General features: G+C 39.7%; 1 protein-coding gene across 1 annotated transcript in view; it reads right to left on the bottom strand.

Moving 5' to 3' along the window:
- The window catches only part of LOC122447477 (ATP-binding cassette sub-family C member 4-like), a 1,659,665-nt gene that overhangs the window by 1,247,496 nt on the left and 388,482 nt on the right, over positions 1 to 23,687 (bottom strand). The window lies entirely within an intron of this gene.

Here is a 23,687-nt window from a genome sequence, read left to right as displayed (position 1 = left end):
TTCAGTTCTTTTCTCTGATTATATTCCATTATAGGTTATTAAAAGATACTGAATAAAATTCTCTGTGCTTTACACTTAATCCGTGTTATCTATTTGATGTATTAATAGTAGTGTGTCTATTAATCCCATATTTCTAATTTGCTCCTCACATCCTCCCAATGCCCTTTGGTAACCACGAGTTTGTTTTCTATGCCTCTGAGTCTATTTCTAGTTTGTGTATAGATTTATTTGTATTATTTTTAGACTCCATGTGTAAGTGATATCATATGTGTCTTTCTCTGACTTTCTTTACTAAGAATAATATTCTCTAGATCCATCCATGTTTCTGCAAATGGCAATATTTCATTTTTTCCCATAGGTGAGTAATTATCATTCACTAATTTTTTAACCAATAGCATTTTAAAATTTAATTCCTCATTAGAGTCCTCACCACACTGAATTTTGATGAGCTACCTGTGCATTGTTTCCACCTTAGATGAGTAACCAAGGGCTGAGATAGAGTCAATACATCCCTACACTGGACCAGAACCAGACACATGACAGGGGCGAGATGAGGAAGAGGGGCAGACAGTCTGCCATCTTCCCCATCCTGGGACTCTCTCCACACCTGCACCAGGAGTCTGTGTGGGTCACGGAGCACCTGATACTGCACTGCCCTTGTGCCCACAGGACCCGGCAGATGAGGAGCCTTTGAACAGTCTTGACTTCTGCTCTGGGAACCTGATAGATGTTTTTATATCTGCCTGCTGGACACTTGTGTTGTTTGGAGGGCACTGTGGCACGTGACACTCACATCACCCTTTTAGAATCTGAGAGTGGCCTCAGTGTCCATCTTTTGAATGATTTCATGTGGGTTGGGGGCCTGATGTCACATGACGGCCCATTCATTTCCCGCCATCTTCTCTAAGAGCACACTGACCATGAGCACCAGGGTCAGGCTCTTGCCTGTCAGGGAACAGCTGGGCTGCAGGCTGCCAGGCAGGGAGGACACTTATATTTCTCATTTCCCACAGTGAATAAGAATGTAACTTGCTGTTGCCAGGGGCACATAGTGAGCCTCTGACCTCTGTCTGGGATGAATGATAACTTGTGATGTATCAGCAGGAAATACTGACATCACTTTGCTACCTGTGTGTGTCCTAGAGAAGATCTGTTAATACAGCTAGGTTGTTTATGGGAAGTTAGTAATGCATCTTACATGAGACTACAGAGATTTTATAAAATGATGGGGAAAAGAATCCAGCAGGAAACTCCTAACTGTTCTTAGGCCCTTACTCCTTAGTCCAGTATCTGAATGCCTGTCCAGTGACAGTTCAGTCAGTACAGACATGCACCTGGGCATTGCATGTTCGAAGGGGTTGAGGTACAAACAAGTAAGACACAGAACCTCCTCTTGTGTGTAGTGCCCCCAGTTCTATAAAGAAGGAAGGAGCAGGGGCAGTCCAAAGATGGCAGAGGAATAGGATGGAGAGATCACTTTCTCCCCTACAAATTCATTGAAAGAACATTTTAATGCTGTACAAATTCCACAAAACAACTTCTGAATGCTGGCGGAGGACACCAGACACCCAGAAAGGCAGTCCATTCTCTTTAAAAGGAGGTCTCTCTTCTCTTCTCTGCTTAACTCTGTGGATCTCTTTGGATGTTCCGGGCTGTGGAGAACACTTAGGGAACTGATTACTGGTTAGATTGATCTCTCTCCTTTTGACTCCCCCTCTTCTCCTCCTGGTCACCTCTATCTCCCTTCTCCCTCTTCTCTTCTCCATGTAACTCTTTGAACCTCTCTGGGTGTCCCTAACTGTGGAGAATCTTTTCACCATTAACCTAGGTGTTTTATCATTGGTACTGTATGGATGGAAAAGTATTGAGGCTACTGTAAGAATAAAACTGAAAGCCACAGGCAGGAGGCTTAAATCCAAAACTTGAGAACACCAGAAAATTCCTTACTCCAGAGAACATTAATCAGCAAGAGCTCATCAAAAACCCTCCATACCTACACTGAAACCAAGCTCAAGTCAAGAGCCAACAAGTTTCAGAGCAAGACATACCAATCTAATTCTCCAACAATGTAGGAACATAACCCTGAGCATTAAAATACAGGTGGCCAAAAGTCACACCAAACCCACAGACACCTGAAAATTCACTACTGGACACTTCATTGCACTCCAGAGAGAAGAGATCCAGCTACACCCACCAGAACACCGATGCAAGATTCCCTAACCAGGAAATCTTGAAAACCCACTCGTCCAACCCCACCCACATGGAGGAACCTTCACAATAAAGAGGAACCACAAACTTCCAGCATACAGAAAGGGCACCCCAAACACAGCAATCTAAACAAAATGAAAAGGCAGAGAAACATTCAGCAGGTAAAGGAACATGATAAATGCCCACCAAACCAAACAAAAGAGGAGGATATAGGGAGCCTACCTAAAAATGAATTCAGAATAATGATCTGAATGATCAGTAAAAATGATCTAAAATCTTGAAAACAAAATGGAGTTGCAGATAAATAGTTTGGAGACAAGGATTGAGAAGATGCAAGAAAATTTGAACAAGGACTTAGAAGAAATAAAAAAGAGTCAATCAATAATGGATAATGCAATAACTGAGACAAAAGCACTCTGGAGGGAACCAACAGTAGGATAACTGAGGCAGAAGATAGGATAAGTGAGGTGGAAGATAGAATGGTACAAATAAATGAAGCAGAGAGGAAAAAAGAAAAAAGACTTAAAATAAATGAGGACAAATTCAGAGACCTCTGGGACAATGTTAAATGCCCCAACATTTGAATCATAGGAGTCCCAGAAGAAGACAAAAAGCGCCATGAGAAAATACTTGAGGAGATATTAGTTGAAAACTTCCCTAAAATGGAGAAGGAAAGCTACCAAAGTCCAAGAAACTCAGAGTCCCAAACAGGATAAACCCAAGGTGAAACACCCCAAGACACATATTAATCAAGTTAACAAACATCAAATACAAAGAACAAATATTAAAAACAGCAAGGGAAAAGCAACACATAGCACATAAGGGGATTCCCATAAGGATAACAGCTGATCTTTCAATACAAACTCTTCGGGCCAGAAGGGAATGGCAGGACATACTTAAAGTAATGAAAGAGAAAAAAACTACAACCAAGATTACTATACCCAGAAAGGATCTCATTCAAATATGAAGGAGAAATCAAAAGCTTTACAGACATGCAAAAGCTAAGAGAATTCAGGACCACCAAACCAGTTATTGAATAAATGCTAAATGATCTTTTCTAGACAGAAAACATAGAAAAGGTTTATAAACTCAAACCCAAAACAACAAAGTAAATGGCAATGGAATCATACTTATTAATAATTACCTTAAATGTTAATGGGTTGAATGCCCCAACCAAAACACAAAGTCTGGTTGAATGGATACAAAAACAAGACCCCTATATATGCTGTTTACAAGAGACCCACCTCAAACAAGGGACACATACTGACTGAAAGCGAAGGGCTGGAAAAAGATATTTCGTGCAAATGGAGACTAAAGGAAAGCAGGAGTAGCAATACTCATATCAGATAAAACAGACTTTGAAATAAAGGATGTGAAAGAGACAAAGAAGGACACTACATGATGATCAAAGATCAATCCAAGAAGAAGATATAACAATTATAAATATATAGGCACCCAACATAGGAGCACCACAATATGTAAGGCAAATGCCAACAAGTATGAAAGGAGAAATTAACAGTAACACAGTAATAGTCAGAGACTTTAATAATCCAGTCACATCTATGGATAGATCAATTAAACAGAAAATTAGCAAGGAAACACAAACTTTAAATGACACAATGGACCAGTTAGACATCATTGATATCTATAGCACATTTCACCCCAAAACAACGAATTTCACCTTTTTCTCAAGTGCACATGGAACCTTCTCCAGGATAAATCACATCCTGGGCCATAAATCTAGCCTTGGTAAATTGAAAAAAAATTGAAATAATTTCAAGCATCTTTTCTGATCACAATGCTGTAAGATTAGATGTCAACTACAGAAAAAAAAACTATTAAAAATACAGACATATGGAGGCTAAAAAACATGCTTCTGAATAACCAACGAACCACAGAAGAAATCAAAAAAGAAATCAAAATACCCATAGAAACAAATCAAAATGAAACACAACAACCCAAAACCTATATGCTTCAGTAAAAGCAGTGCTAAGTGGAAGGTTCATAGCAATACAAGCTTACTTCAAGAAACAGGAGAAAAATTAAATAAAAAATAAAAAACCTAACTCTACACCTAAAGTAACTAGAAAAGGAAGAAATGAAGAACCCCAGGGTTAGTAGAAGGAAAGGAATCATAAAAAATAGGGCAGAAATTAATGGAAAAGAAACAAAGGAGACTATAGCAAAAATCAACAAAACTAATGGCTAGTTCTTTGAGAAGATAAATAAAATAGACAAACCATTAGTCAGACTCATCAAGAAAAATGGGGAGAAGAATCAAATCAACAAAATTAGAAATGAAAATGGAGAAATCACAACAGACAACACAGAAATACAAAGGATCATAAGAGACTAGGATCAGCAGCTATATGCCAATACAATGGACAACTTGGAAGAGATGGATAAATTCTTAGAAAAATATAACTTTCCAAAACTGAACCAGGAAGAAATAGAAGATCTTAACAGACCCATCACAAGCACAGAAATGGAAACTGTAATCAGAAATCTTCCAACAAACAAAAGCCTAGGACCAGATGGCTTCACAGCTGAATTCTACCAAAAATTTAGAGAAGAGCTAACACCTATTCTACTCAAACTCTTCCAGGAAATTGCAGAGGAAGGCCTCATTCTATGAGGCCACCATCACCCTAGTACCAAAACCAGAAAAGATGCCATGAAAAGAGAAAACTACAGGCCAATATCACTGATGAACATAGATGCAAAAATCCTCAACAAAATTCTAGCAAACAGAATCCAACAACATATTAAAAATATCATACATCATGACCAAGTGGGCTTTATCCCAGGGATGCAAGGATTCTTCAATGTTCACAAATCAATCAATGTGATACAGCACATTAACAAATTGAAAGATAAATCCATATGATTATCTCAATAGATGCAGAAAAAGCCTTTGACAAAATTCAAAACCCGTTTATGATAAAAATCCTCCAGAAAGCAGGCATAGAAGGAACATACCTCAACATAATAAAAGCTATATATGACAAACCCACAGCAAACATTATCCTCTATGGTGAAAAATTGAAAGCATTTCCCCTAAAATCAGGTATAAGACAAGGGTGCCCACTCTCACCACTACTATTCAACCTAGTTTTGGAAGTTTTAGCCACAGCACTCAGAGAAGAAAAAGAAATAAAAGGAATTCAGATTGGAAAAGAAGTGAAAGTCTCACTGTTTGCAGATGACATGATCCTCTACATAGAAAACCCTAAAGACACCACCAGAAAATTACTAGAGCTAATCAATGAATATAGTAAAGTTGCAAGATATAAAATTAACACACAGAAATCCCTTGCATTCCTATACATTAACAATGAGAAAACAGAAAAAGTAAGGAAAAATTCCATTCACCATTGCAATGAAAAGAATAAAATACTTAGGAATAAATATACCTAAAGAAACAAAAGACCTGTATATAGAAAACTATAAAACATTGATGAAAGAAATCAAAGATAACACAAATAGAGGGAGAAATATACCATGTTCATGGATCAGAAGAATCAATGTAGTGAAAATGAGTATAGTACACAAAGCGACCTATAGATTCAATGCAATCCCTATCAAGCTACCAAAGGTATTTTCCAGAGAAGTAGAACAAATAATTTTACAATTTGTATGGAAATACAAAAATCCTTGAATAGCCAAAGCAATCTTGAGAAAGAACAATGGAACTAGAGGATTCAATCTGCCTGATTTCAGACTATACTGCAAAGCTACAGTCATCAAGACAGTATGGTACTGGCACAAAGTACCACCGATCAATGAAACAAAACAGAAAGCTCAGATATAAACCCATGCACCTATGAACATCTTACCTTTGGCAAAGGAGGCAAGAACACACAATGGAGAAAAGACAATCTCTTTAACAAGTGGTGCTGGGAAAACTATTCCACAACTTGTGAAAGAATGAAACTAGAACACTTTCTAACACCATACACAAAAATAAACTCAAAATGGATGAAAGATATAAATGTAAGACCAGAAACTATAAAACTCCTAGAGGACAACATAGGCAAAACAATCTCCAACATAAATCACAGCAGGACCCTCTATAACCCACCTCCCAGAGTAATGGAAATAAAAGCAAAAATAAACAAATGGGACCTAATTAAACTTAAAAGCTTTTTCACAACGAAGGAAACTATAAGCAAGGTGGAAAGACAGCCTCCAGAATAGGAGAAAATAATAGCAAACAAAGCAACTGACAAAGAATTAATCTCAAAAATATACAAGCAGCTCCTGCAGCTCAATTCCAGAAAAATTAACGACCCAATCAAAAAAATGGACCAAAGAACTAAACAGACATTCCTCCAATGAAGACATACAAATGGCTAACAGACACATGAAAAGATGATCAACATCACTCATTATCAGAGAAATGCAAATCAAAACCACAATGAGGTACCATCTCACACCAGTCAGAATGGCTGCTATCCAAAAGTCTACAAGCAATAAGTGCTGGAGAGGGTGCAGAGAGAAGGGATCTCTCTTACACTGTTGGTGGGAATGCAAATTATTAGAGTCACTATGAAGAACAGTGTGGAGATTCCTTAAAAAACTTCAAATAGAACTGCCATACGATTCAGCAATCCCACTGCTGGGCATACATACCAAAGAAACCAGAATTGAAAGAGACATGTGTACCCCAATGTTCATTGCAACAATGTTTACAATAGCTAGGACATGGAAGCAACCTTTATGTCCATCGGCGGAAGAACGGATAAGAAAGCTGTGACACATATACATAATGGAATATTACTCAGCTAGTAAAAAGAATGCATTTGAATCAGTTCTAATGAGGTGGATGAAACTGGAGCCTGTTATACAGAGTGGAGTAAGTCAGAAAGAAAACCACCAATACAGTATATTAATGCATACATATGGAATTTAGAAAGATGGTAATGATGACCCTATATGTGAGACAACAAAAGAGACACAGACGTAAAGAACAGACTCTTGACTCTGTGGGAGAAGGTGAGGGTGGGATGATTTGAGAGAGTAGCATGAAACATGTATATTACCATATGTGAAATAGATCCCCAGTCCAGGTTCAATGCATGAGACAGGGTGCTCAGGTCCAGAGTACTTGGATGACCTTGAGGGATGGGATGGGGAAGGAGGTGGGAGGTGGGTCCAGGATGGGGAGTTCATGTACACCCTTGGCTGATTCATGTCAATGTATGGCAAAAACCACTACAATATTGTAAAGTAATTAGCCTCCAATTAAAATAAATTAATTAACTTTAAAAAAAATGGAAGGAAGGAAGGAGCTGGCTTCCTCTTGTAAGTCACTGGGGCTCAGAGAGGGTGAAAAGCCCTGGGCTAGGGGAGGACAGCCTGGGCTAGGGGCCAGGTGACCATCCATTCAGCCCTGTTGGGACTCTTTCCTGCCTGGGACATCTGACCAGGAACCTAACTGTTAGGGACTCTCAGCTGTAATATTGCTTTAAGGAAAAACAACTGGAGCCCATTATACAGAGTGAAGTAAGCCAGAAAGATAAACACCAATACAGTATACTAACACATATATATGGAACTTAGAAAGATGGTAACTATAACCTATATGCAAGACAGAAAAAGAGACACAGATGTATAGAACAGACTTTTGGACTCTGTGGGAGAAGGTGGGGGGGGGGGTGATGATCTGAGAGAATAGCAAGAAAACATGTATATTATCAATTGTGAAACAGATCGCCAGTCCAGGTTTGATGCGTGAGACAAGTGCTCAGGGTTGGTGCACTAGGATGACCCAGAGGGATGAGATGGGGAGGGAGAGAGGAGGGGGGTTCAGGATGGGGAACACATGTAAAGCCACGGCTGATTCATATCAATGTATGGCAAAAACCACTACAATCTTGTAAAGTATTTAGCCTCCAACTAATATAAATATATGAAAAGAAAAAAAAAATCTTCTCTGAACAGCGACATGTTCTAACTTTTCCCCTTTTTACTTCATTTAGGCACAGAGTTGAAAGTGATTCAGTGGTGCTTTTGATCATCCAGTTGTGTACCTGTGTTCTCATTCCAGCATTCACACTGCTCTGTCTCTTCACTTTATTGAGTAACTTTTTAGCTGCCTATAACTCTGTGTTGTAAGAGCAACATAAACTCAGATTGAGCTCAAGATCCAAATAAGAAATTCTGGGAGTTCTGTTCAGGTCTTTTCTGCATCCGTACCAGATGTCCCAACCACCCTCAGAATTCAGCCAGTCTGGACACCGGGTGCTCACAGGGATGATACAGGTGAATTCTGGGGCCCATCACCCTGTCAGGAGGATCTGAAAACCCAGCTCCAGAGAGTGGGGAATACTCACTAGAACCAGGCTCTCATTTCCACTCCAAAGAGAGTGACATCAACACTGTTCATCACAGACAGGGCTTCTGAGCAGGAAGCAGATGTGGCTGTTCCCCTAGGGAGAGCCCTAGAGTGAACTCTTCAGTGTGGCCTCCCTCACCTGCTTTCCTGTCAGGAGATCAAAGTGCAGCTGATTCTCTCCAGCAGGGATGGAAGGTGGGGTCGACTTTAGAAACCAGGTATCATCTCAGCCTTGAACACCAGGGAACCCAAACACCCCATCACCTACTTCACCTCAAACCCAAGAGTTATAGGCCAGGGGAATCTGGACCCATGAAAATCTATTCTGTTTCTTTCAAACCCCACTTAGGGCTGAGCAGAATGCCAGGATGAGTGAACTGGAAGATCTGTCAAAAAGTTAAGTAGTACAGGGGGAGAGGGGATGTCAAGGCTCTGTTGTTATGTTGCCCAAAGTAGCATCATTTTGCCACAAGCACTGAGCTCACTGTACTGAAGCAGACTATGTTACAGCCATAGCATCAGCCCACAGTCACAGAAGTGTAAACCTACAGTTCACAGGACTGACAGCTCTTTCCCATAACCCTGAGGACACTTGGGGACACATCCCACAAGTCTGGGGTGCAGATCTTCCCTGGCAGGGGGACCCCCTGGGCTGATAGCCCTGCTGCAGGTTATTATTCAAGCTATGTGAGACCTGCTAGTTGTGAATAAGTTGTCAATTGCCTCTTATTCAAGATTCTAATGTCTTTGGTAGTGGTCAGCAGGCACTTTACAAGAATCTACTCAAGAAATCCTCTTGAGATCCCCAGAGACTAAGGGATTAAGAGCACTGACTGCCCAGTATTAACTATATTAACCCATCTAAGTGATAGACCTGGGCATGAGACCCACACTATCTTATTCCCAAGGTTGTGCTTTTAATCACAGCTGCAGTGTCTCAGAGGGAGAATAATCAGGGTTAAGGATGTCTGTGTGTGACGATGTGCATTTTTCTCCAGACTTTGTTATTTGTGTTCAGAAAACCACCAAATCTTACTCAGCTAATATCCAACAGCCTTAGCCATTACTGCATATCTTATTAATCACCTTGTGCTCAGTCACTTCTGTCACATCCAACTCTTTGAAATCCCATCGACTGTAGCCCACCAGGCTCTTCTATCCATGGAATTTTCCAGGGAAGAATACCTAGATCTTCCCAACCCAGGGATCGAACCCGCATCTCTGACATCCCCTGCATTTACCGCTAGCACACCTGGGAGGCCCCATTAATTACCTTATGTTGAACAAAGTCCCTGGGAATCTAGGATGAGAACCCCTTAAAACAGACGACTTGATGATCCATGGTATTAGGATCCATGTATTAGGATCCATGATCCTAATACTCCTGACACATGTGCTAACTCTCCCCTAACAATGGCCATGGCAGACACTGCTAGTTGATCCCAGCATTTTTCAGATAGAATTTAAATATGGCTTCATCACTGAGGCATTGCCAAATGCAAAAAGTTGACTAGAGAAAGGCAAGCAAATGCTATCCTGGTTTTATGTACTTGTCCATGACTGACCATGGCTACGCTCACTTTTCCAAAACTGTGCCCCAAAGTCCTATAATAATCAGATGCCAATATGTCATCAGATAAAAATATCAGCATAAGCTTCCAGGGGCAGTTAGGCCATACGACCTGAAAATAAATGTCAGGACATCAGTAGTCCTTGGAGCACATCTGAAACCTGCTTCTGATGAAGCAGGCTTATGCCTTCTGGGCACAGCAGTCAGGTGTCCTTCCTTTTGTTTGTGTCTACAGCAGTGACCTTTAAGATACACTCTCACTTTCTCAGTTGCTCAATCATGTCTGACTGTTTGAGATCCCATGGACTGTATAGTCTGCCACATTCATCTGTCCTTTGGATTATCCAGGCAAGAATACTGGAGTGGATTGCCATGTCCTCCCCCAGGGGATCTTCCCAACCCAGGTATTGAACCTGTCTCCTGTGTCTCCTACATTGACAGGTGGATTCCTTATCAATGAGACACCTGGGAAGCCCTAAGATACATCAGTTACTATTTAGAGGAAGCAGCAGTGTTATTATTTACAGCACAGACCTACCTCCCCAGGTCGGTAGGTGCCCAATATGGTATTGGAGAAGAGCAGAGGAATATCTCCAGAAGAAATGAAGAGGCTAAGCAAAAGCAGAGACAATGCCTAGTTGTAGATATGTCTGGTGGTGGAAAAAAGTCTGATGATATAAAGAACAACATTGCATAGGAACCCAGAATGTTGGGTCCATTAATCAAGGTAGATTGGAAGTAGCCAAACAGGTGATGGATGGCAAGAGTGAACGTTGGCATTTTTGGAATCAATGAACTAAAATGGATGGGAATGGGAGAATTTAATTCAGATAACCATTATATCTACTACTGTGGGAAGGAATCCATTAGAAAAACAGTGGAGTAGCACTCATAGTCAACAAGTGTCAAAAATGCAGTACTTGGATGCAATCTCAAAAATGAGAGAATGATCTCCATTCATTTCCAAAGCAAAGCATTCAATATCACAATAATCCAAACCTAAGCCCCGACCACTAATGCCAAGGAAGCTGAAGTTGAATGGCTCTATAAAGACCTACAAGACATTCTAGAATTCACACACACACACACACACAGTAAGTCATTTTCATCATAGGGAACTGGAATGCAAAAGTAGGAAGTAAAGAGATACCTGGAGTAATAGTTTGACCTTGGAGTACAAAATGAAGCAGAGCAAAGGCTAACAGAGTTTTGACAAGAGAATGCACTGGTCATAGCACACACCCTCTTCCAACAACACAAGAGAAGACTCTACACATGGTCATCATCAAATGGTCAACACTGAAATAAGATTGATTATATTCTTGGCAGCCAAACATGCAGCCAGAAGCTCTATACAGTGAGCAAAAACAAGACCAGGAGTTGACTGTGGTTCACATCATGAACTCCTTATTGCAAAAATCACACTTAAATTGAAGAAAGTAGGGAAAACCACTAGACCATTCATGTATAACCTAAATCAACCTGAATCAAATCCCTTATGATTATACAGTAGAAGTAGCAAATAGATTAAAGGGATTAGATCTGATAGACAGAATGCCTGAAGAACTATGGACAGAGGTTCATGACATTGTACAGGAGACAGTGATTAAAACCATCCCTTAGAAAAAGAGATGTGAAAAGGCAAAGTGATTGTCTGAGGAGGCCTTACAAATATCTGAGAAAAGAAGAGACTCTAAAAGCAAAGGAGAAAAGCAAAAACATGCCCATTTCAATGCAGAGTTCTAAAGAATATCAAGGTGAGATAAGAAAGCCTTCCTCAGCGATCAAAGCAAAGAAATAGAGGAAAACAATAGATGAGAAAGACTATTTCTTCAAGAAAGAGATTTCTTCAAGAAAATTAGATATAATAAAGGAACAGTTCATGTAAACATGGGCACAATAAAGGACAGAAATGGTATGAACCTAACAGAAGCAGAAGATATTAAGAAGAGGGGGCAAGAATACACAGAAGAACAATACAAAAAGATCTTAATGACTTGGATAACCATGATGGTGTGATCAAAAACCTAGAGCCAGACATCCTGGAATGTGAAGTCAAGTAGGCCTTAGGAAACATCACTGCAAACAAATCTTGTGCAAGTAATGGAATTCCAGTTGAGCTATTTCAAATCCTAAAAGTTGATGCAGTTAAAGTGCTGTGCTCAATATGCCAGTAAATTTGGAAAACTCAACAGTGACCACAGGACTGGAAAAGGTCAGTTTTCATTCCAATCCCAAAGAAGGACAATGACAAAGAATGTTCTAACCTCCACACAATAGCATTCATTTCATATGTTAGCAGGGTAATGCTCAAAATCCTTCAAGCCAGGCTTCAACACTATGTAAACCAAGAATTTCCAGATGTACAAGCTGGATTTAGAAAAGGCAGAGGAACCAGATCAAATTGCCAACATTCATTGGATCATAGTAAGAGCAAGATAATTACACAAATACACCTATTTCTGCTTCATTGACTATGCTCAAGCCTTTGTGTGGATCACAATAAACTGAAAATTCTTCAAGAGATGGGAATTCCACACCACCTTACCTACCTCCTATGAAACCTGCATTCAGGTCAAGAAGCAACAGTTAGAACCTGACATGAAACAACAGACTGGTTCCAAATCAGGAAAAGAGTATGTCAAGGCTGTATATTATCACCCTACTAATTTAACGTCTATGCAGAGTACATCATGCAAAATGTCAGACTGAATGCAGCACATGCTGGAATTAAGATTGCTGGGAGAAATATCAATAAACTCAGATATGCAGATAACACCACCCTTATAGCAGAAAGTGAAGAAGAACGAAAGAGCATCTTGATGAAGGTGAAAGAGGAGAGTGGAAAAGTTGGCTTAAACTCAATGTTCATCTTGAGTCCCCCTTTTTCTCCTCCTGCTCATCTCTATCTCCCTCCTCCCTCTCCTCTTTTTCATGTAACTCTGTGAACCTCTCTGGGTGTCCCTCACGGTGGAGAATCTTTTCACCATTAATCTAGAAATTTTATTATCAGTGCTGTATAGTTGGAGAAGTCTTGAGACTACTGGAAGAATAAAACTGAAATCCAGAGGCAGGAGACTTAAGCCCAAAACCTGAGAACACCAGAAAACTCCTGACTACATGGAACATTAAGTAATAAGAGACCATCCAAAGGCCTCCATACCTACACTGAAACCAACCACCACCCAAGAGCCAATAAGATTCAGAGCAAGACATACCACGCAAATTCTCCAGCAACGAAGGAACATAGCCCTGAGCGTCAACATACAGGCTGCCCAAAGTCACACCTAACACATAGACCCATCTCAAAACTCATTACTGGGCACTCCATTGCACTCCAGAGAGAAGAAATCCAGTTCCACGCACCAGAACACTGACGCAAGTTTCCCTAACCAGGAAACCTTGACAAGCCAATTGTCCAACCCCACCCACTGGGTGAAACCTCCACAACAAAAAGGAACCACAGACCACCAGAATACAGAAAGCCCACTCCAGACACAGCAATCTAAACAAGATGAAAAGGTAGAGAAATACCCAGCAGGTAAAGGAACATGAAAAATGCCTACCAAGTCAAACAAAAGAGGAGGAGATAGGGAATCTACCTGAAAAAGAATTTAGAACAATGATAATAAAAATGATCCAAAATCTTGAAAACAAAATGGAGCTACAGATGAATAGCCTGGAGACAAAGATTGAGAAGATGCAAGAAATGTTTAATAAGGACCTAGAAGAAATAAAAAAGAATCAATTAAAAATGAATAATGCACTAAATGAGATCAAAAACACTCTGGAAGGAACCAAAAGTAGAATAACGGAGACAGAAGATAGGATAAGTGATGTAGACGATAAAATGGTGGAAATAAATGAAGCAGAGAGGAAAAAAGAAAAAAGAATCAAAAGAAATGAGGACAAACTCAGGGACCTCTGGGACAATGTGAAACACCCCAACATTCGAATCATAGGAGTCCCAGAAGAAGAAGACAAAAAGAAAGGCCATGAGAAAATACTCAAGGAGATAATAGCTGAAAACTTCCCTAAAATGGGAAAGGAAATAGCCACCCAAGTCCAAGAAACCCAGAGACTCCCAAACAGGATAAACCCAAGGCGAAACACCCCAAGACACATATTAATCAAATTAACAAAGAACAAACACAAAGAACAAATATTAAAAGCAGCAAGGGAGAAACAACAAATAACACACAAAGGGATTCCCATAAGGATAACAGCTGATCTATCAATAGAAACCCTTCAGGCCAGAAGGGAATGGCAGGACATACTTAAAGTAATGAAAGAGAATAACCTACAACCTAGATTACTGTACCCAGCAAGGATCTCATTCAGATATGAAGTAGAATTCAAAAGTTTTACAGACAAGCAAAAGCTGAGAGAATTCAGCACCACCAAACCAGCTCTTCAACAAATGCTAAATGATCTTCTCTAGACAGGAAATGCAGAAAGGTTGTATAAATGCGAACCCAAAACAACAAAGTAAATGGCAATGGGACCAAACCTATCAATAATTACCTTAAATGTAAATGGGTTGAATGCCCCAACCAAAAAACAAAGACTGGCTGAATGGATACAAAAACAAGCACCCTATATATGCTGTCTACAAGAGACCCACCTCAAAACAAGGGACAGGTACAGACTAAAAGTGAAGGGCTGGAAAAAAATATTTCACGCAAACGGAGACCAAAAAAAAGCAGGAGTCGCAATACTCATATCAGATAAAATAGACTTTCAAATAAAGCATGTGAAAAGAGACAAAGAAGGACACTACATAATGATCAAATGATCAATCCAAGAAGATATAACAATTATAAATATATATGCACCCAACATAGGAGCACTGCAATATGTAAGGCAAATGCTAACGAGTATGAATGGGGAAATTAATAGTAACACAATAATAGTGGGAGACTTTCATACCCCACTCACAACTATGGATAGATCAACTAAACAGAAAATTAACAAGGACACACAAACTTTAAATGACACAATGGACCAGCTAGACCTAATTGATATCTATAGGACATTTCACACCAAAACAATCAACTTCACCTTTTTCTCAAGTGTACATGGAACCTTCTCCAGAATAGATCACATCCTGGGCCATAAATCTAGTCTTGGTAAATTCAAAAAAATTGAAATCATACCAGTCATCTTTTCTGACCACAGTGCAGTAAGATTAGATCTCAATTACAGGAAAAAAAAATTTTAAAAATACAAACATATGGAGGCTAAATAACACGCTTCTGAATAATCAACAAATCATAGAAGAAATCAAAAAAGAAATCAAAATATGCATAGATACGAATGAAAATGAAAACACAACAACCCAAAACCTATGGGACACTGTAAAAGCAGTGCTAAGGGGAAGGTTCGTAGCAAAACAGGCTTACCTCAAGCAACAAGAAAAAAGTCAAATAAATAACCTAACTCTACACCTAAAGCAACTAGAGAAGGAAGAAATGAAGAACCCCAGGGTTAGCAGAAGGAAAGGAATCATAAAAAATAGGGCAGAAATAAATGCAAAAGAAACTAAAGAGACCATAGCAAAAATCAACAAAGCTAAAAGCTGGTTTTTTGAAAAAATAAACAAAATTGACAAACCATTAGCAAGACTCATTAAGAAACAAAGAGAGAAGAACCAAATTAACAAAATTAGAAATGAAAATGGAGAGATCAAAACAGACAACACTGAAATACAAAGGATCATCAGAGACTACTACCAGCAGCTCTATGCCAATAAAATGGACAACTTGGAAGAAATGGACAAATTCTTAGAAAAGTATAACTTTCCAAAACTGAACCAGAAAGAAATAGAAGATCTTAACAGACCTATCACAAGCAAGGAAATCAAAACTGTAATCAGAAATCTTCCAGCAAACAAAAACCTAGGACCAGATGGTTTCACAGCTGAATTCTACCAAAAATTTAGAGAAGAGCTAACGCCTATCTTATTCAAACTCTTCCGGAAAATTGCAGAAGAAGGTAAAGTTCCAAACTCATTCTATGAGGCCACCATCACCCTAATTCCAAAACCAGACAAAGATGCCACAAAAAAAGAAAACTACAGGCCAAAATCACTGATGAACATAGATGAAAAAATCCTTAACAAAATTCTAGCAAATAGAATCCAACAACATATTAAAAAAAAATCATACACCATGACCAAGTGGGCTTTATCCCAGGAATGCAAGGATTCTTTAATATCCACAAATCAATCAATGTAATACACCATATTAACAAATTGAAAGATAAAAACCATATGATTATCTCAATAGAAGCAGAAAAGGCCTTTGACAAAATTCAACATCCATTTATAACTAAAACTCTCCAGAAAGCAGGAATAGAAGGAACATACCTCAACATAATAAAAGCTATATATGACAAACCCACAGCAAGCATCACCCTCAATGGTGAAAAATTGAAAGCATTTTCCCTAAAATTAGGAACAAGACAAGGGTGCCCACTCTCACCACTACTATTCAACATAGTTTTGGAAGTTTTGGCCACAGCAATCAGAGCAGAAAAAGAAGTAAAATGAATCCAAATAGGAAAAGAAGAAGTGAAACTCTCACTGTTTGCAGATGACATGATCCTCTACATAGAAAACCCTAAAGACTCTACCAGAAAATTACTAGAGCTAATCAATGAATATAGTAAAGTTGCAAGATATAAAATTAACACACAGAAATCCCTTGCATTCCTATACACTAACAATGAGAAAACAGAAAGAGAAATTAAGGAAACAATACCATTCACCATTGCAACAAAAAGAATAAAATACTTAGGAGTATATCTACCTAAAGAAACAAAAGACCTATACATAGAAAACTATAAAACACTGATGAAAGAAATCAAAGAGGACACAAACAGATGGAGAAACATACCGTGTTCATGGATTGGAAGAATCAATATTGTCAAAATGGCTATTCTACCCAAAGCAATCTATAGATTCAATGCAATCCCTATCAAGCTACCAACGGTATTTTTCACAGAACTAGAACAAATAATTTCACAATTTGTATGGAAATACAAAAAACCTCGAATAGCCAAAGCAATCTTGAGAAAGAAGAATGGAACTGGAGGAATCAACCTGCCTGACTTCAGACTCTACTACAAAGCCACAGTCATCAAGACAGTATGGTACTGGCACAAAGACAGAAATATAGATCAATGGAACAGAATAGAAAGCCCAGAGATAAATCCACGAACCTATGGACACCTTATCTTCGACAAAGGAGGCAAGGATATACAATGGAAAAAAGACAACCTCTTTAACAAGTGGTGCTGGGAAAGCTGGTCAACCACTTATAAAAGAATGAAACTAGAACACTTTCTAACACCATACACACAAAAAAACTCAAAATGGATTAAAGATCTAAATGTAAGACCAGAAACTATAAAACTCCTAGAGGAGAACATAGACAAAACACTGTCTAACATAAATCACAGCAGGATCCTCTATGACCCACCTCCCAGAATATTGGAAATAAAAGCAAAAATAAACAAATGGGACCTAATGAAACTTAAAAGGTTTTGCACAACAAAGGAAACTATAAGCAAGGTGAAAAGACAGCCCTCAGATTGGGAGAAAATAATAGCAAACGAAGCAACAGACAAAGGGTTAATCTCAAAAATATACAAGCAACTCCTGAAGCTCAATTCCAGAAAAATAAATGACCCAATCAAAAAATGGGCCAAAGAACTAAACAGACATTTCTCCAAAGAAGACATACAGATGGTTAACAAACACATGAAAAGATGCTCAACATCACTCATTATCAGAGAAATGCAAATCAAACCACAATGAGGTACCATTACACACCAGTCAGGATGGCTGCTATCCAAAAGTCTACAAGCAATAAATGCTGGAGAGGGTGTGGAGAAAAGGGAACCCTCTTACACTGTTGGTGGGATGCAAACTAGTACAGCCGCTATGGAGAACAGTTTGGAAAACTGTTCTTAAAAAACTGGAAATAGAACTGCCATATGACCCAGTAATCCCACTGCTGGGCATACACACAAAGGAAACCATATCTGAAAGAGACATGTGCACCCCAATGTTCATTGCAGCACTGTTGCTGATAGCCAGGACATGGAAGCAACCTAGATGCCCATCAGCAGATGAATGGATAAGGAAGCTGTGGTACATATACACCATGGAATATTACTCAGCCATTAAAAAGAATTCATTTGAATCAGTTCTAATGAGATGGATGAACCTGGAGCCCATTATACAGAGTGAAGTAAGCCAGAAAGATTAAAACCATTACAGTATACTAATACATATATATGGAATTTAGAAAGATGGTAATGATAACCCTATATGCAAAACAGAAAAAGAGACACAGATGTACAGAACAGACTTTTGGACTCTGTGGGAGAAGGCGAGGGTGGGATGTTTCGAGAGAACAGCATAAAAACATGTATATTATCTATGGTGAAACAGATCACCAGCCCAGGTTGGATGCATGAGACAAGTGCTCAGGCCTGGTGCACTGGGAAGACCCAGAGGGATCAGGTAGACAGGGAGGCAGGAGGGGGGATCGGGATGGGGAATACATGTAAATCCATGACTGATTCATGTCAATGTATGACAAAAACCACTACAATATTGTAAAGTAATTAGCCTCCAATTAATAAAAATACAAAAATAAAAAAAGTTCTATGTTCAAAAAACTAAGTTCATAACATCTGATCCCATGACTTCATGGCAAATAGATCGGGAGAAAGTGACAGACATTATTTTCTTAGGCTCCAAAATCACTGCAGATGGTGACTGCAGCCATGAAATTAAAAGGCACTTGATCTGTGGAAGAAAAGCTATGAAAAACCCAGGCAGCATATTAAAAAGCAGAGACATCACTTCGCAAACAAATATCTGTCTAGTCAAAGCTAGGGTTTTTTCAGAACAAGATCCAGTTTCCCTCTCAGTAAGTCTTTCCTATCAAGAAACTTCCAAAAGCCTCTTATCCTTCTCCATCAGAAGGCAGACAGACTGAAAACCACAATCACAGAAAAATCACACAGACCACAGCCTTGTCTAACTCAATCAAACTATGAGCCATGTTGTGTAGGGCCACCCAAGACAAACGGGTCATGGTAGAGACTTCTGACTAAACATGGTCCACTGGAGAAGGGAATGGCAAACTCCTTCAGTATTCTTGCCTTGAGAACCCCATGAATAATATGAAAAGGCTAAGAGACAGGACACTGAAAGATGAACTTCCCAGGTCAGTAGGCGCCCAATATGCTACTAGAGATAAGTGGAGATATAACTCCGGAAAGAATGAATAGACGGAGCCAAAGAAAAATAACACCCAGTTGTGGATGTGACTGCTGATGCAAGTAAAGTCTGATGTTATAAAGAGCAATATTGCATAGGAACCTGGAATGTTATATCCATGAAACAAGGCAAATTGGAAGTGATCAAACAGGAGATGGTAAGAGTGAACACTGACATTTTAGGCTCAGTGAACTAAAATAGACTGGAATGGATAAATTTAACTCAGATGACATTATATCTACTACTGTGGTAAAGAATCCCTTAGAAGAAATGGAGTAGCCATCATACTCAAGAGTCTAAATGCAGTACTTGGATGCTGTCTCAAAAACGACAGAATGATCTCTGTTCATTTCCAAGGCAAACCATTCAATATCACAGTAATCCAAGTCTATACCCCAACCAATAATACTGAAGAAGCTGAAGTTGAATGGTTCTATGAAGACCTAAAGACTTTCTAGAACTAATACCCAAGAAAGATGCCCTTTTCATTATAGGGGACTGGAATGCAAGGAGATCCAACCAGTCCATCCTAAAGGAGATCAGTCCTGGGTGTTCATTGGAAGGACTGATGCTGAAGCTGAAACTCCAGTACTTTGGCCACCTCATGCGAAGAGTTGACTCATTGGAAAAGACCCTTATGCTGGGTGGGATTGGGGGCAGGAGGACAAGGGGGCAACAGAGGATGAGATGGCTGTATGGCATCACTGACTCAATGGGCATGAGTTTGTGTACACTCCGGGAGTTGGTGATGGACAGGGAGGCCTGGCATGCTGTGATTCATGGGGTCGCAAGAGTCAGACATGACTGAGTGACTGAACTGAACTGAACTGGAATGCAAATGTAGGAAGTCAAGAAACACATGGAGTAACAGGCAAATTTGGCCTTGGAATACAAAATGAAGCTGGGGAAAGCCTAATAGAGTTTTGCAAAGGGAACACACTGGTGATAGCAAATAACCTCTTCCAACACCACAAGAAAGACTCTACACATGGACATAACCAGATGGCCAACACTAAAATCATATTGATTATATTCTTTGCAGCCAAAGTTGGAGAAGCTCTATAGAGTCAGCAGAAAAAAGACCAGGAGCTGACTGTGGCTCAGGTCATGAACTCCTTATTGACAAATTCAGACTGAAATTGAAGAAAGTAGGGAAAACTAGACCATTCAGGTATGACGTAAATCTACAGTGGAAGTGAGAAATAGATTCAAGGGATTAGATCAGATAGACAGAGTGCCTGAAGAACTATGGACAGAGGTTCTTGACATTGTACAGGGGGCAGGGATCAAGACCATCCCCAGGAAAAAGAAGTGCAAAACGGCAAAATGGTTGTCTGAGGAGGTCTTTTAAACAGCTATGAAAAGAAGAGAAGCAAAAGGCAAAGGAGAAAAGAAAAGATATACCCATTTGAATGCAGAGTACCAAAGAATAGCCAGGAGAGGTAAGAGAGCCTTCCTCGGTGATCAATGCAAAGAAATAGAGGAAAGCAATAGACTGGGAAAGACTAGGGATCTCTTCAAGAAAATTAGAGATACCAAGGGAATATTTCATGCAAAGATGGGCACAATAAAGGACAGAAGTGGTATGGACCTAACAGAAGCAGAATATACTAAGAAGAGGTGGCAATAAAACACAGAAGAGCTATACAAAAAAAGTTCTTCATGACCCAGATAACCATGATAGTGTGATCAATCACCTAGAGCCAGACACCCTGGGATGCGAACTCTAGTGGGCCTTAGGAAGAATCACGACCAATAAAGCTACTGGAGGTGATAGAATTCCAGCTGACCTATTTCAAATCCTAAAAGATGATGCTGTTAAAGTGTTGCACTCAATATGCCAGCAAATTTGGAAAACTCAGCAGTGGCCACAGGACTGGAAAAGGTCACTTTTCATTCCAGTCCCAAAGAAGGCAAGGCCGAAAAATGCTAACACAAAATTAGAATCATCTCACATGTTGGCAAATTAATGCTCAAAATTCTCCAAGCCAGGCTTCAACAGTATGTGAACCATGAACTTCCAGATGTTCAAGCTGGATTTAGAAAAGACAGAGGAACCAGAGATCAAATTGCCAACATCTACTGCATCATCAAAAAAGCAGGAGAGTTCCAGAAAAATACCTACTTCTGCTTTATTGACTATGCCAAAGCCTTTGATGTGTGGATCGCAACAAACTATGGACTGGACATGGAACAACAAACTGGTTCCAAATAGGGAAAGGAGTACCTCAAGGTTATATATATTGTCACCCTTCTTACTTAAGTTACCTGCAGAGTACATCATGTGAAACACTGGGCTGGATGAAGCACAAGCTGGAAACAAGATTTCCAGGAGAAATATCAAAACCACTACAATATTGTAAAGTAATTAGCCTCCAACTAATAAAAATAAATGAAAAAAAAAAGAACCTCAGATATGCTACCACCCTTATGACAGAAAGCAAAGAACTAAAGAGCCTCTTGATGAAAGTGAAAGAGGAGAGTGAAAAAGTTGGCTTAAAGCTCAACATTCAGAAAACTAAGGTCATGGCATCCAGTCCCATCACTTCATGGGAAGTAGATGGGGAAACAATGGAAACAGTGACAGACTTTATTTTCTTGGGCTCCAAAATCACTGCAGATAGTGACTGCAGCCATGAAATTAAAAAGACGCTTGCTCTTTGGAAGAAAAGCTATGACCAACCTAGACAGCATATTAAAAAGCAGAGACATTACTTTGCCAACAAATGTCCATCTAGTCAAAGCTATATTTTTTCCAGTAGTCATGTATGGATGTGAGAGTTGGACTATAAAGAAAGCTGAGTGCCGAAAAATTGATGCTTTTGAACTGTGGTGTTGGAGCAGACTCTTGAGAGTCCCTTGGACTGCAAGGAGATCCAACCAGTCCATCCTAAAGGAGATCAGTCCTGAATATTCATTGGGAGGACTGATGCTGAAGGTGAAACTCCAATATTTTGGCCACCTGATGCAAAGAACTGACTCATTGGAAAACACCCTGATGCTGGGAAAGATTGAAGGTGGGAGGAGAAGAAGATGACAGAGGATGAAATGGTCGATGGCATCACTGACTCAGTGGACATGAGTTTGAGTAAACTCCAGGAGTTGTTAACGGATAGGGAGGCCTGGCGTGCTGCAGCCCATGGGGTTACAAAGAGTTGGACAGGGCTGAATGACTAAACTGAACTGAACTGAACGGAACTGATGGTTTTTCTAGTAGTTATGTATGGCTGTGAGAGTTGGACCATAAAGAAGGCTTAGCATGGAAGAACTGATATTTTTGAACTGTGGTGTGGGAGAAGACTCTTGAGAGTCCCTTGGACTGCAAGGAGATCAAACCAGTCAATCCTAAAGGAGATCAACCCTAAATAGTCATTGGAAGAACTGATGCTCAAGCTTAAGCTCCAGTACTTTGACTGCCTGAAGTGAAGAGCCAACTCACTGATGATGGGAAAAATTTAAGGCAGGAGAAGAAGTGGATGACAGAGGGTGAGATAGTTGTGTGGCATCACCGACTCAGCCGACATGGGTCTGAGCAAACTCTGGGAGAGAAGCCTGGTGTGCTGCAGACCATGAGGTCTCAAAGAGTTGGACTTGAATGAGGGACTGAACACCACCACCACCACCAGCTAGAGAGAAAACATAAACAGTTCTAATCAACTGGCCACCACATGTGGTTATCTGGAGTGTGCAGGAGGAGTACCTGGATTAAATTCATTGTCTAACTTACTGCAAAAAATACAAGTATTCCACAGTGATGGTGCCAAAGTTCTCAGACTCTCCAGATCAAACTTTGAGAAAATTCTGTACTGCTTTTTGACAAAAGCCTCAGGATAAACTCTTCTCTCCACTTTCATATGAATGGGCGATGGCCCTTGCCCCAGGCAAAAACCTCCGTCAAACATTTTTTCTGGAACAAATCCTCTTTGAAGGTACCATAGACCTGCTTTGCAACAAAACTGTTGAATGACTCCCTTTCATGGGTGGCCTCAACTATAAAACATCTGAAACCTTGACTACACAGAAGATTGGATGGAGCTCATCACTTCCTCTTCTGCCTTCACAGGTCCTGCCATTCTAGCAAGTCATCAGCAGAATGTCACACATACCTGGACTCTACTGCTCCCCTTCCATCCAAACACCTCACAAGACCAGACCTCATGGGAGGTCACCCACTTCTCTTGATGAATGAAAATGTCTTTTATAGATTTTATGAAACTGATGATCACTATCCTTTTCACTAATAAAGATAAGTACCTCAAGTGTTTACTATTAAAAAC

This window comes from Cervus canadensis, chromosome 9, assembly GCF_019320065.1.
Source record: "Cervus canadensis isolate Bull #8, Minnesota chromosome 9, ASM1932006v1, whole genome shotgun sequence".
In the NCBI taxonomy this organism is placed as follows: domain Eukaryota; kingdom Metazoa; phylum Chordata; class Mammalia; order Artiodactyla; family Cervidae; genus Cervus; species Cervus canadensis.
Note: the sequence above shows the minus strand (reverse complement) of the source record. Positions and strands in the feature narration are given on the sequence as shown.